Source organism: Hibiscus syriacus, unplaced genomic scaffold, assembly GCF_006381635.1.
Source record: "Hibiscus syriacus cultivar Baekdansim isolate YM2019G1 unplaced genomic scaffold, ASM638163v2 tig00112921_pilon, whole genome shotgun sequence".
In the NCBI taxonomy this organism is placed as follows: domain Eukaryota; kingdom Viridiplantae; phylum Streptophyta; class Magnoliopsida; order Malvales; family Malvaceae; genus Hibiscus; species Hibiscus syriacus.
This window is the reverse complement of record NW_024063419.1, coordinates 640,797-653,424: the sequence shown is the minus strand read 5'-3', so window position 1 is coordinate 653,424 and position 12,628 is coordinate 640,797. Positions and strand designations below refer to the sequence as shown.

Below are 12,628 nucleotides of genomic sequence, written 5' to 3'. Positions count from 1 at the left end.
AGGAACAATGTCATCTACTGACCAGATCTCCTCATCATGTAGGAGCCATGTCATCCTTAGATAGCCAGAATTCCTCATCGCGTAGGAACCGTGTTATCTCCATTATAAAAAAAGATGGCCAGACATCCTCATCACGAAGGAAAAATGTCATCTACCGACCAGATCTCCTCATCATGTAGGAGTCGTTTCATTCTTAGATAGTCAGACTTCCTCATTGCGTAAAAACCATGTTATCTCCATTATCCCTAAAAAGAGGATATCCAAATAATTCTCGAGTCTTATCTCCCTGAAACAAGAGTAGATCAGATTCTTCTTCCCTTGGATCTTATCTCCCTGAAACAAGAGTGGAACATATCTGTTTTACAAAGATTTCTCGAGTCTTATCTCCCTAAAACAAGAGTGTACCAGATTCATCTTCCCTTCAATCTTATCTCCCTGAAACAAGAGTGGAGCATATCCGTTTTAGAAAGATTTTTCGAGTCTTATCTCCCTGAAACAATAGTGGAGCAGATTTTTCTTGCCTTGGATCTTATCTCCCTAAAACAATAATGGAGTAGATCTATTTTACAAAGATTTCTCGAGTCTTATCTCCCTGAAACAAGAGTGGAGAAGATTCATCTTCCCTTGGATCTTATCTCCCCTGAAAGAATAAAAGAGAATTCTCGTCTTCCAAAATTGATCTGACTACCTAAAAAAGAAGAATCTTAAAGTCTTATCTACTCTGAAAGAAGAGTGGAGTAGAATTCTCATGAAAGCATGAAGCCAACTGGACGAAAACTCCTTGTCTTTTCGTCTTTGCTCTATTCTTGTTAACACAAAAATGAGCAAAGATGCGCAACTGTAAACAATCATTTTCGTCCCGTTTTATATCATTATTATTATTATTATTATATTAGTATTATTATTATTATTATTATTAATTTAAATTTACATTTACATTACAGGCCCAAAAAAAACCCGAGGCCCAAGTTACAAGCTAACCCATACCCAGTTACAAGTAGGCCCGGATCAGTCCAACATATCAAACCCGATCCAGGCCCAGACAACCCAACAGGTCCAAGACCTGTCTAGGGTTTCTGCTCAAGGTCTCAGCGCTGCCAGCCTCCTCAACTGTTCGATCAATATGGAGATAGAGGGTCTAGATTGTACCAGATTTAGGGTTTTTAAACTTAAATTTCATACAGCCGCAGCCTCCAGTGCCACCTCACGACCGCCACTGTCATTATCACCGCACCGATCTTATCTCTAAACGATCAATGTCGCCCCTATGGTGAATTACCACCATAGTCCTAGTGACTCCGGGCTTATATATTTAACCAGTCTGAAGAAAGCACCTCGAGCCCTATAAAGGGACTCGACCACCTGCAAAAAAAAGGGAAGGAACCAACAATTCGAACCAACAAACAACAAAAGGAAAACTAAAATATAGGGCAACAACCAACGAACCAGCATTAATTCAAACAGAACAAAAAATATACAAAATAAGAAGAGAGGGGAGGAGAGAAACTTACCTTGTTCGTCGAAGCCTTCCAACCGTCATCGGAAATCTGATTTTTTTTCGAAGGTAACCATTTTAGATCTAGAACGATTGATAGAGGTTTAGGAAAAAAAGAGGTTGGATGTGGGTTCAGGAGAAAGAGAGGGTCGATTTTGGGTATTTTGGTCGAATTTCGACCGTCGTGGGCGGTGGCCGGCGGTGGTCGATTTCCCTCCGTTGAGAGTTTTTAGAGAGATGCTAGAGCATCTCATCCTTCCCTCTTTTTAGAGAGAGAATTAAACTGAAAAAAATGAAATTTAGAGGCAATTTGGGTCGATTTTGGGGTATAAATACCTCTCACCGAACGACATCATTTTGGGAGGGGTTTCTGTGTATTTAATGTATGATAAAACCCTTCCCGCGGTCCCTACACTTTGTAAACCTTTCAATTTAGTCACTGAAATCATTTTTCTACGTATTTTAATTTGGCTTTTGAATTTTATTTTATTTCCATTTAGTCACTAAACATTTATATGTATTTTGGTTAAATATCATATTTAGTCCCTAATTTTTCATATATGTTTATTTTTGTCCTGAAATTTAATTATGGTTAAATTACACTTACCGTACCTAGATTTTGTTATGTTTCTGTTTATGACCATTATTTTGTATGTTTTGCAATTTAATCCCCAAATTTTAATATTTTTATTTTTAATATTATTATTGGTTTATTTACAATTTTAGTACTTAATATGTTAATTATTTACTACTATTGTCTTGATCTTTGATTAGTTTTATAATTTAATCACTAAATTTAATATAATCCAGTATTTACATATTTGTTAATATTTGTTAACTATAATATTTTTAATGTTGTTCTATTCGAGGAATTTATAGAAATGCGCCTTAACTAACAATGAGTGTGTTTCTAAGAATTATTCGTATAAAATAATATCCTTTTTTATTTTATGAAAAACAAATATCATAATTTAAATATTATTTGAATTTGCTAATTTTAATAATTAGATGACGTATAATCATAAGTACCGATTTTGGGCATTGTGGGGGTGTTAATCCTTCCCCACACGTAACCGACTCCCAAACCATTTTCAAAGTGAATCTCTGATCAATCGCATATCAATTTTTTCTTTTAAAATTATTTTCTTAAAATTATTTTAAAAGTATTTTAACTATTCGACTTACCTAACCCAAAAGTCGATGGCGACTCCAAATTTTTCTATTTATTTAAAACTCAACATGTCCCAATATTAAGTCAGATCGATCTCCTAAAAAGCCCGACGGGAACCGTTTCAACAAATATTTTAGAAGTTTGTCCTCTAATATTAAATATCTCGTTCGTCCTTGTCTACCCCATGTGTATAATTTCATCCATGTGGTGAAGCTCATAGTTGTGAACCCTATTTAGTCTCAATTACGACTTGTAAATATTTTTATAATATTTATATTTATGAACGGATGCAGAATTTTATGGTAGATATATAAACTTAAGAACTTACATGAAAAAAATTAAAGGTATACAATTTCAAAATTCCGAATGGTACGTAATTATTATAAAAAATATAAATAAAATATTTCAAGAATTTAAAATTTTCCAAAAAATACGAATGTACATTTCTATTTATATTTTACAATAATTCAGAGCTTAGTACACAATGATCGAATATCTATAAGTTACACAACAAACGTAATGAAATTAAAAACACAAGGAAAAGTTCAATTCAAGGAATTGTACATAAGATAATTTCATTTGACTTGGCAAGAAAAAAAATATCAAAGCATGCAGGCAAAATGCACAGGTGCAAACATTTTTGACATGCACTAAATCTCCAGAATCTAGTTTTTTTTTTTTTTTACTAAAACAAACGATTAATAATATAGAAGATAGTTTTGTTTGATTGAAAAAGAAACCAGTAGAGCTTGGTGCATTAACAAAATGGGATAGTGGGTAGAGATGGTGAGAGTGGAGGAACCCACATTCTCACTCGTACAGATTTTCCCATCAACCAAACAGGTGAAAATGGAGTGCACCGAAAATAATGAAATCAGGTCTTCTTTTATTTACCATAAATGAGTGGCCAAAGAATAGAAGAAGAGCAGGTGTTCACATGGCAGTCACCTTCAGTTACGTCACCCTCAGCAAGCAAGCAGATAAATGTTCAAATAATGTAAGAGAGAGATGCCCCCAAGCCTGTTTCATCAATAGGGTTTTGGAAAATCAAAACTAGAAGAAGAATGAATCAAAGGCCATTGAATTTTTCTCTTTTGATTTATTATTATTATTACTATTATTATTATTATTCCATAGGGGTCTCTCATTGAAGACAATGGGGTTGTCAGTTTCCAAAATGCCCTTTATCATTATTATTCATCACATATCTTTTTTTTCCCATACAAGATGAAAATGGACGGTTAATGGAATCTCATAGTGAACATCAACCATCCTTCTTTAGCACTCTCTTTTTTCCCATTACAATTTCACTTAAGAAAATAGATTTTTTACTGAACCAAACTAAATTAAAAATAAAATCTTGTGTTGGGTGATTGTTAAAGGGTCAATTTTGTGTCTATAAATGCCTATCTGCTAAAGCAGAAAACTTGGTCCTTTTTTTTCGTCTTCCAGCTCTTAACTGTTTTTGCTTTGCATAAAGCTATATTCATCAAAGGAAGTGGAAGATAAAAAGAGTTGGAAGTCAAGAACTTGGGTTTCTCATAGTTCAATTCCTTCTCAGGTTTGAGTCCATAGGTTGTTCAAGTTCAGCATGATTCATCAAAGCTTGTTTGCGAATTTAATGGAAAATTTTGGGGTTTGGTTGTATTTTTTTTTTTTGCAGGTTTCATGGAGTTCCCTAATCTAGAACCAGAAAGCTCTTCCCAAGAAGATGGGAAGAGGCAAAATCGAGATTAAGCGGATCGAGAACACCACTAATCGACAAGTAACCTTCTGTAAGCGCCGCAATGGACTGCTGAAAAAGGCCTACGAATTGTCTGTGCTTTGTGATGCTGAGGTGGCTCTCATCGTCTTCTCCAGCCGTGGCCGTCTCTATGAATATGCTAACAGCAGGTTTCCTTTCAACCCCTTTCTTCTTCTTCTATGTTTGTTGGTTTTTGTTTCAATCTAATCCAGTAAAGGTACCGTTTTTATCATCTTTTTGTTCTGAAGCTGAGGAATTTCTTCTCTAAAGTCTAAACCTTTTGATTACGGGTTGTTCTTCCTTTGCTTGTTTACTCGTCTCTTTGATTGATATGAAGTAGCAATAAACTAGGGTTGTAATGATATGTATGAGAGATTTCTCTTTCCTTGATTCTTACTCTTCTCTTTTTCATTCTCTCCCTCTCTCTCTCTCCCCATATGTCATCACCTTGCAGAAAAGTCTGGTGAAAACACCACCTGTGTCAAGCTCTCATTAGCCCACTCCTCATATCTTCCATCTCTTGTGGATTATAAAACTACTTTAAAATCTTCTTTTCTCACACTTCAATCAATGACGGAATTTAAGGTAAATGGTTTAATGGAGGCGTGACAAATGAAAAAAGAAAAAGAAAAACCAAGTCATTCAAAATCAGATTTTGAATTAGGGTTTCCCCCCAAATAGGATAAATCTAAAGTTGGCCTCTTTGTTTAGGGTAAAAGAAAGGATCAAATCAAAACTGAAGAATTTAGGGTTTTTAAAAACTCAGATGGGCATCTAAATCAAATTTCTTTGACAAATTTAAAAGGAATCCCAGTTTTGGTTTGGGTGCACAAGGCTAGGGTTTGCTTATGTAAAGCTTGTATTTTTAATAAGAATCTTTGGTCATGTCAGACAAGTTTTTTTCTTTTTCATTTCCCTCTTTCCTTCATTAGTTTTTGAATCTCAATCTTTGGAAAAGAAATATTTTTTAATCACTTTTCCAGTTTCTTGAGCAATTAAGCTTCAAAGATGATTAACAATACCAAAAAAATTGTTTTATATAATATATCTAAGAAAGGAGAAAATTCTAATAGCTAGGCCATAGCATTAGAACAATGAAAAGATGGAAGTGATGGGGGAGAAACAAATGGTACGGACCAATGGGATTGTCTGCAAATGCTTAAATTTCCAGTCTCTCAAACGTTGTATAGTTTTCATATACTTCAAAAAAAGAAGCCATATTTGATGTTGATACAGTAGCAGAGTTACAGAAAGGATAATAAAGGGGTTAAATCTCTGGGTATGCGTGGTCATTACATGTTGTAGAATGCAATGTAGAAGATGATAACACCAAAGTAAAAGTAAAAAGGATCTCAGCCTATCATATCGGAGGGATCTTGTTGCAGAGGCAACCAATCAAGCTCGACAAAATTAAGGAAACAGCTACCTGTCTTGTTTCTCTACTGTAAACAAGCTGTTGCTGCTTTACTTAACTTTCTTCAGCCTTGCCATTTGGCTACTATTTTATCACCTTTTTTAAAAAATTTATTAAATAATTTATCTTTACTCATATCCCCATATAGTTTTAAAGTGTAGACATGCATTTTAAAATCTGTTAAATTGCATATATTATTTAGGGTAAATTATGCATTTAATACTTAAATTATCGGTTTTGGCATTTTTAGTATCTAAACTTTTAATTTTTTTCAAGACCATGCATAACGTTTAGCTTTTATTTCATTTTAGTGCCCCATTAAAAACTTAACGTTAATTTTTGAATTTTTTTTTAGGAAGTTTAGGTATTAAAACTGATAATTTATGTACTAAACACGTAAAGTTTTTAACGTCTGGTACTGAAATGATACTAAAATAAAACAAAAACTAATTGTTAGGTATGGTCTTGAAAAAAATAAAAGTTTAGCACTAAAATAGACCAAAACTAATAGTGTAGGTACTAAACGTGTAGTTCACCATATTATTTACATAGACGTTGCTCGAATCTAGGCTCTTAAGAAGAATAACATTTCTTTAATAACTAAATTCACTTGATAAGTTTAATACTAAAAATTTAATTTGTTTATCATATATTTTTATATAATATATGCTTTACAATTTTTAGTTAACAAATTAATAATAAATAGTATCTTAATAGTCTTTGTGGTGAGAGTAACCTTTAAAATGATTTATAATTTAGATTTATTTATAATAAACTATATGAAATATGGAATGAATTGAGAAAATAATACTAACACAAAAGGAATTCATTAATATTTAAAATATATGTAACATGTAACAAAATATTAAATTAAAATATATTATACAAATCCAAATATTTGAAAATATAAAATAACATGAATATAATATAATAGGAAATAACAATAACACGATATAATTACACAAATAAATTAAACAATAATCTCATGGCCCATGGTAACCCTAAATATACTTATATATTACAAACTTAAAATAACCGTTGATCGTACTTTAGACTTGAGCCATAGCCAAAAACGTCCCTCTTATTTATTTATTTATTTATTTTTTAAATAATCTGGAATAATTATGAGATATTACTTGTTCAAAACTTTTTTAACAACTGAGTCACTTAATGAATTCATCCCTTAATTTTAGAATTTAATTTTTTATTTGTCTCTATTTCTTCTAATCAAAGCACGAGAATAAGTTAGAGGACACCTTTAAGGTAAGTATATTTCTTTTACCCTATAATAATAGAGGAAAAGGAAAAGAAAGGCAAACCGAATGCAGATTTCTTTTACTCAAGAAAATAGAATATTTCTTACTTTTCAATAATAACTTTTATTTACCACAATTCAAGGGAAAATTAAAAAAGAAAGAATAAAGATTTACCCTATAATAGTTGTTGAATGTTTTCCTTGTTTTAAAAGTGATTATATGTACTACCAAAATTCATCAAGTGGCCTAAGTGGTTAAAGAGCATTGTTCTCTCTAGAGGCCCTGGATTCAAACAGTTGCATTTATGAATATGTGTGCTTATCAATGACAATTTTTTTAAATATATTATTTGTAATCACCCTATACTATTAAAAAACAAACTGATGCATGGAAATCAAAAATTATAACTCTCGTCAACCTTCATTGATTATGTTGATACTCTTGTTGCCATTTTCTTGTGTTACATAAATTAAGAATGTGAAGTGGTGGTAAGGTAGTCATAAAAATGGCATTTTGGATTGAGTGGTGTTTATAATGTTTGCAGTGTGAGAGCAACAATTGAAAGATACAAGAAAGCATGTTCAGATGCAACAAACCCAGGATCTGTTGCTGAAGCCAATATTCAGGCAAGTCCCATATTCAGCTTATATACGAATTAGTATATTAATCATCTTCACCTACCCAAATTGCTCTGCTAATGGGGTGCCGCAGGATCACATTACTTGTGATTTGCAGTGTTTTTTGGGTAAAACAAATGAAATGGTGTTATTTAATTCCCTATGCATGCATGAAACCACATTATTACTTCATTCCACCATGCATGTAGTACTGAAATTCTTATAAAAACAAACTTATCCAAGTACATGGAGTACTGAAATCAAAATTGGTACATAACTCTGATGCTATGTATGAAAAATGAACTTAGTTCTACCAGCAAGAAGCCACCAAACTCCGACGACAAATTCGTGATGTTCAGAACATGAACAGGTAACCCTCATCCATTGCTTTTCTTCTTCAATGTACATTTACACATAAAAATGATGGATGTTTCTTTCAAGGCATATCCTTGGAGAGGCTCTTAGCTCTTTGACCTCTAAGGAACTCAAGAACCTGGAAGGCAGACTAGAGAAAGGCATTTGTAGAATCAGATCCAAAAAGGTTCCTTTTCTTTTTGCTTCACCTTGGACTCATTAATTTCTTTGTTTATTTTATCCAAAAAAATTTGCCTATTCACTCACTACATTCTTCAATTCTACCAGAATGAATTACTGTTTGCAGAAATTGGATTCATGCAAAAGAGGGTAACTTTCATCCCTACTTTTATATATTAAACCCCGAAATTTCAACTTGACAGATTGTGATGCGTATGGTTAAATCAGAACCCTCCTTAATTATTAACTGGGATATACTTTGTAGGAAGTTGAACTGCAGAATGATAACATGTACCTGCGAGCAAAGGTAAGCTCTTCTGTCTGTGTGTGGTTTCAATAATAGATGGAGTTGGATGCTCATCATCATCATCATAGATGTGTTCATATATGCTGGATGACACACCTATGTATGCATGCAGATAGCTGAAAATGAAAGGGCACAAGAACAATCAACCCAGCTGATGCAAGCCTCCTACAATCGCAACTTTCTGCCATTAAACCTGGTGGAACCCAGTAATGATTACTCCAACCAAGACCAAACTGCTCTTCAACTTGTATGAGCTACCTTCTCCCTTCCATCCACAAATTCAAGGTTAGAAACTATGTATCTCAATTCTAATTAGTACATTTCATTGACCAAATTTTGATTAATCATAATATATGCATTTACTTAGAATTGAGCACACTTTGGAAGAGGATGCCATATGAAAGACTCTAATAACAAATACTTTCAAAAAACTCCCTACAGACAAGAATCGGTGCATAATTTTCCATTTATACAAAAATTCTAATTATCAAAATCATAGATAATACCAAAATAATGCAACATTGACATAAAAATCAAAATTTGGATGTTCCAAAGAGCATGCATGTAACAAGTCTGCCCTTTGGAATCATACCATGCCAATTAATGCATATAAATTAAGTTGAAAAAGGCTATATGAATTTCTATTTAACCACTAATTTTGAAGAATTATTGCTCACATTGTGATGCATATTTGTTTCTCTGATTTTGGTGCAGCTGACAGCAAGAGCTGCAGTCTGTAATGGTTCTACCAACTTCATCTCTGGTGAAGCATATATATATATAAGCGTGCAAGTATATATATATAGTTTATAAAGAGTTGAAAACTAGGTGTTGGTGATGAATGTAAGGAGGATAGGTTTCAGTACTGAACTCCTTTTAACTGTTTATTTTTGTGTTATATGCTTGTTAATTAAAACTCTTGATACATATAGAACATGCTTGATTTTTCATCCCTTCTATGATCCACTTTGGAAACATTTCTTCAATTCAATAACTACACCCAGTACTGCTGTGATGTTATCATGTCCAATCAACACCAAATGCTCTTCAACATGGTTGATTTTTTGACATTATTTAGTGAAGTTTTAATTTTTTTTATAAATATATCTTTTGAATACTAATAATTAATAATTCTTGTATAGTATTCAGTATAAAGTGTTAGATCCCTTAAACAAATTATAATGGTGGCCTGGCCTTTAGAATGAATCTTGGAGGTTCTTGAACTGGGTAAGAACAATTTTATGTTGCTGTTTAGAACTTTAGATGATGAAGAAGCATTTAGCTCCTTAAAACTGACCTTGGGGGCCTGAATCAAAAATGTTAAATTATCAGCATCTAATTTGTGGAAAAGAATCTTTAATACCAAGGAAAATGCAATGGGAATCGGATTAAAATTTTCAAATCTTGTTGAAATGGAACATCAGCATGATAAATATTATTAGTGGCGTCTCAATTTATGTTCATCAGAGATTTAAATTACGGTTACGGTAGCGTTTTTAGTTGTATTGTTTGTCGCGATCGAAGATAACATTGTAACTAAAAATTCATATTTGCATCCAACAATAACCCTAGATCATTAACTCTTCGTAATCCCTTTTGCAATGTTATTTGTATATCAAGTGTAAGTAATGTAAATAATGTGTACCTAAATTTGAGGGCCAGATCATCCGTATTCAAGGAGTTAGAATGGGTAGTTATCATTTAATAATTTTATCTTTCTATTATTCCTATAAACGGGATAGTTTCTCTTCCTAATGATACACACAAAAACTGATGATTTATTTCATTCTTTCTCGAAAATTTCTTGTCGAAGAGTGCAAACATGCTGGTTCCACTTTCTTTTACTTTTAGTGTACTAACGTCGATTTTCAAGATTACACCAATTCTAACATAATTGTTTTTAAGATAATGACTTTTACTATGACACAGTAAATTGACTTATTTTCTTTTGATTAATTATTAGTGAATGTTAACATTATTATTTTACAGCAATACTATTTTCTAACATCAATAACTTTATCATATTATTTAAAACATTTCAAATTCAAATAAATAAATTAACATAAGTAAAATATATTAATGAATGTCGCAATAAATAAATGGTCAATTATATGAAAGATATTCTTGTTGGGAAATAAACGAGGAATTTCCCTATAACTAGATTAGTATGAATGCGAAATAAAAGTGGAAAAATAATACTCAAAATTTATAACGGAGTTCAGGCAATTATGCCTACGTCTCCGGATTGCTACAGATCTTTTACTAAAGAGAGAAAAATTACAGGTGTTTACAAAACACTCACAACTCATAAGAAAACTCTCTAAACTCTTTAGTATTGGGAGAAAAAATGATTTGGGATGATTTTGAAGCTAAATGGGTTAGGGTATTTATAGTTGAAGCTTAAGGACTAATCTTTGAAAATACCATAAAGTACAGGGACTAAAGTGAAAAAATCCCAATTATCATTTTCAACAAAATTGGTCACCGAAAAATTAGGCACCGAATTCGGTGCCCCTGCCCTCTTTTTTGACCCATTCAGCCTCCTTTCTTGACTTTCAAGTTTCAACAATCTCCCACTTGAAGACTGATTTAATCTGTCTTCACACCTCGATCAATGTAGCAGCTTCTCTGCTCTTGTTACTGTAGCATGCCAACTGAAGCTGAACACAACTTCAGTTTGTCCGTAGTCACCGTATTTCTTAACATGTCTGCCGGATTTTGAGCTCCACTAATTTTTTCAAGTTTCAAAATCTCATCTTCCAGAAGAGACTGGATAAAATGATATCACAATTGTATGTGCTTCGCCCTGGAATGAAAAGACGGATTCTTTGCTAGATGGATAACACTTTAATTGTAGCAATACAAGACATTGTTTTCTTGTTTCTTGCCTAACTCTTCCAAGAAACTTTAGAACCAAACCATCTCCTTGCTGGCTTCTGTAACAGCGACATATTCTGCTTCAGTTGTGGAGAGAGAAACTATCTTCTGTAGTTGAAAAACCCAACTCACTGCAGTACATCCTAGAGTATAGACATACCCTGTAGTGTTTCTTCTGATGTTAATATTTCCGGCTAAGTCAGCATCTACATAGCATGTCATTATCGTATCTCCACCTTTGAATCAAAGTGCTTTGTTTGTAGTACCCTGCAGATTTCTGAGGATCCATTTGACTGCTTCCCAATGTACCTTGCCCAGATTATTCATGTACTTGCTAACAGCTCCCACTGCATGAGCAATATCTGATCTAGCACAAACCATGGCATACATCATACTTCCAATTGCTGAGGCATATGGCACCTTCACCATGTGTGCACGTTCTTCCTCCGTCTTTGGTGACTGTTCTTTGGAGAGTCTAAAATGAACACCTAAAGGTGTACTTACTGGTTTAACATCTTGCATGTTGAACCTGAAGAGTACTTTGTTGATGTACTCAGTTTGTGATAACATCAAGGTCTCCGACTTTGTGTCTCTCTTAATCCTCATCCCAAGAATCTGCTTTGCAACGCCCAGATCTTTCATTGCAAACTGCTTCGACAATTTTTGCTTCAAGTTTACAATCTCTTGGTTTGAGCCTGCAACGAGCATGCCATCAATGTACAACAATAAAATAATGAAGCTGTTGTCGAACTTCTTGATGTAGCAACAATGATCTGCTTGGCATCTGGTAAAACCACAGCTATTCATGAAATTATCGAACTTCTTGTACCACCGTCTAGGAGCTTGTTTAAAACCATACAAGCTCTTCTTCAACCTGCATACCAGGTTTTTCTTGTCTTCATTTATGAAGCCTTTTGGCTGCCTCATATAGATTTCTTCCTCCAAATCACTATGAAGGAAAGTTGTCTTCACATGTAACTGCTCAAGATATAGATTTTCTGCAGCTACAATTTTCAACACCAGTCTGATTGTAGACAGCTTCACGACTGGAGAGAAAAAATCATTGTAGTCAATACCTTCTTTTTGCTAAAAACCTTTGACAACCAATCTTGCTTTGTAGCGTTTGCTCCCATCGTGCTCTTCTTTGATCCTGCAAATCCACTTGTTATGGAGCACTTTCTTGCCTGGTGGTAATTCAGCTAATTCCCACGTC

At 33.3% G+C, this 12,628-nt stretch overlaps 1 pseudogene; it reads left to right on the top strand.

The window, feature by feature from the left end:
• Positions 1–4,332: 4,332 nt before the first annotated feature.
• On the top strand, positions 4,333–9,492 carry LOC120184531 (annotated as a pseudogene).
• Positions 9,493–12,628: the final 3,136 nt, after the last annotated feature.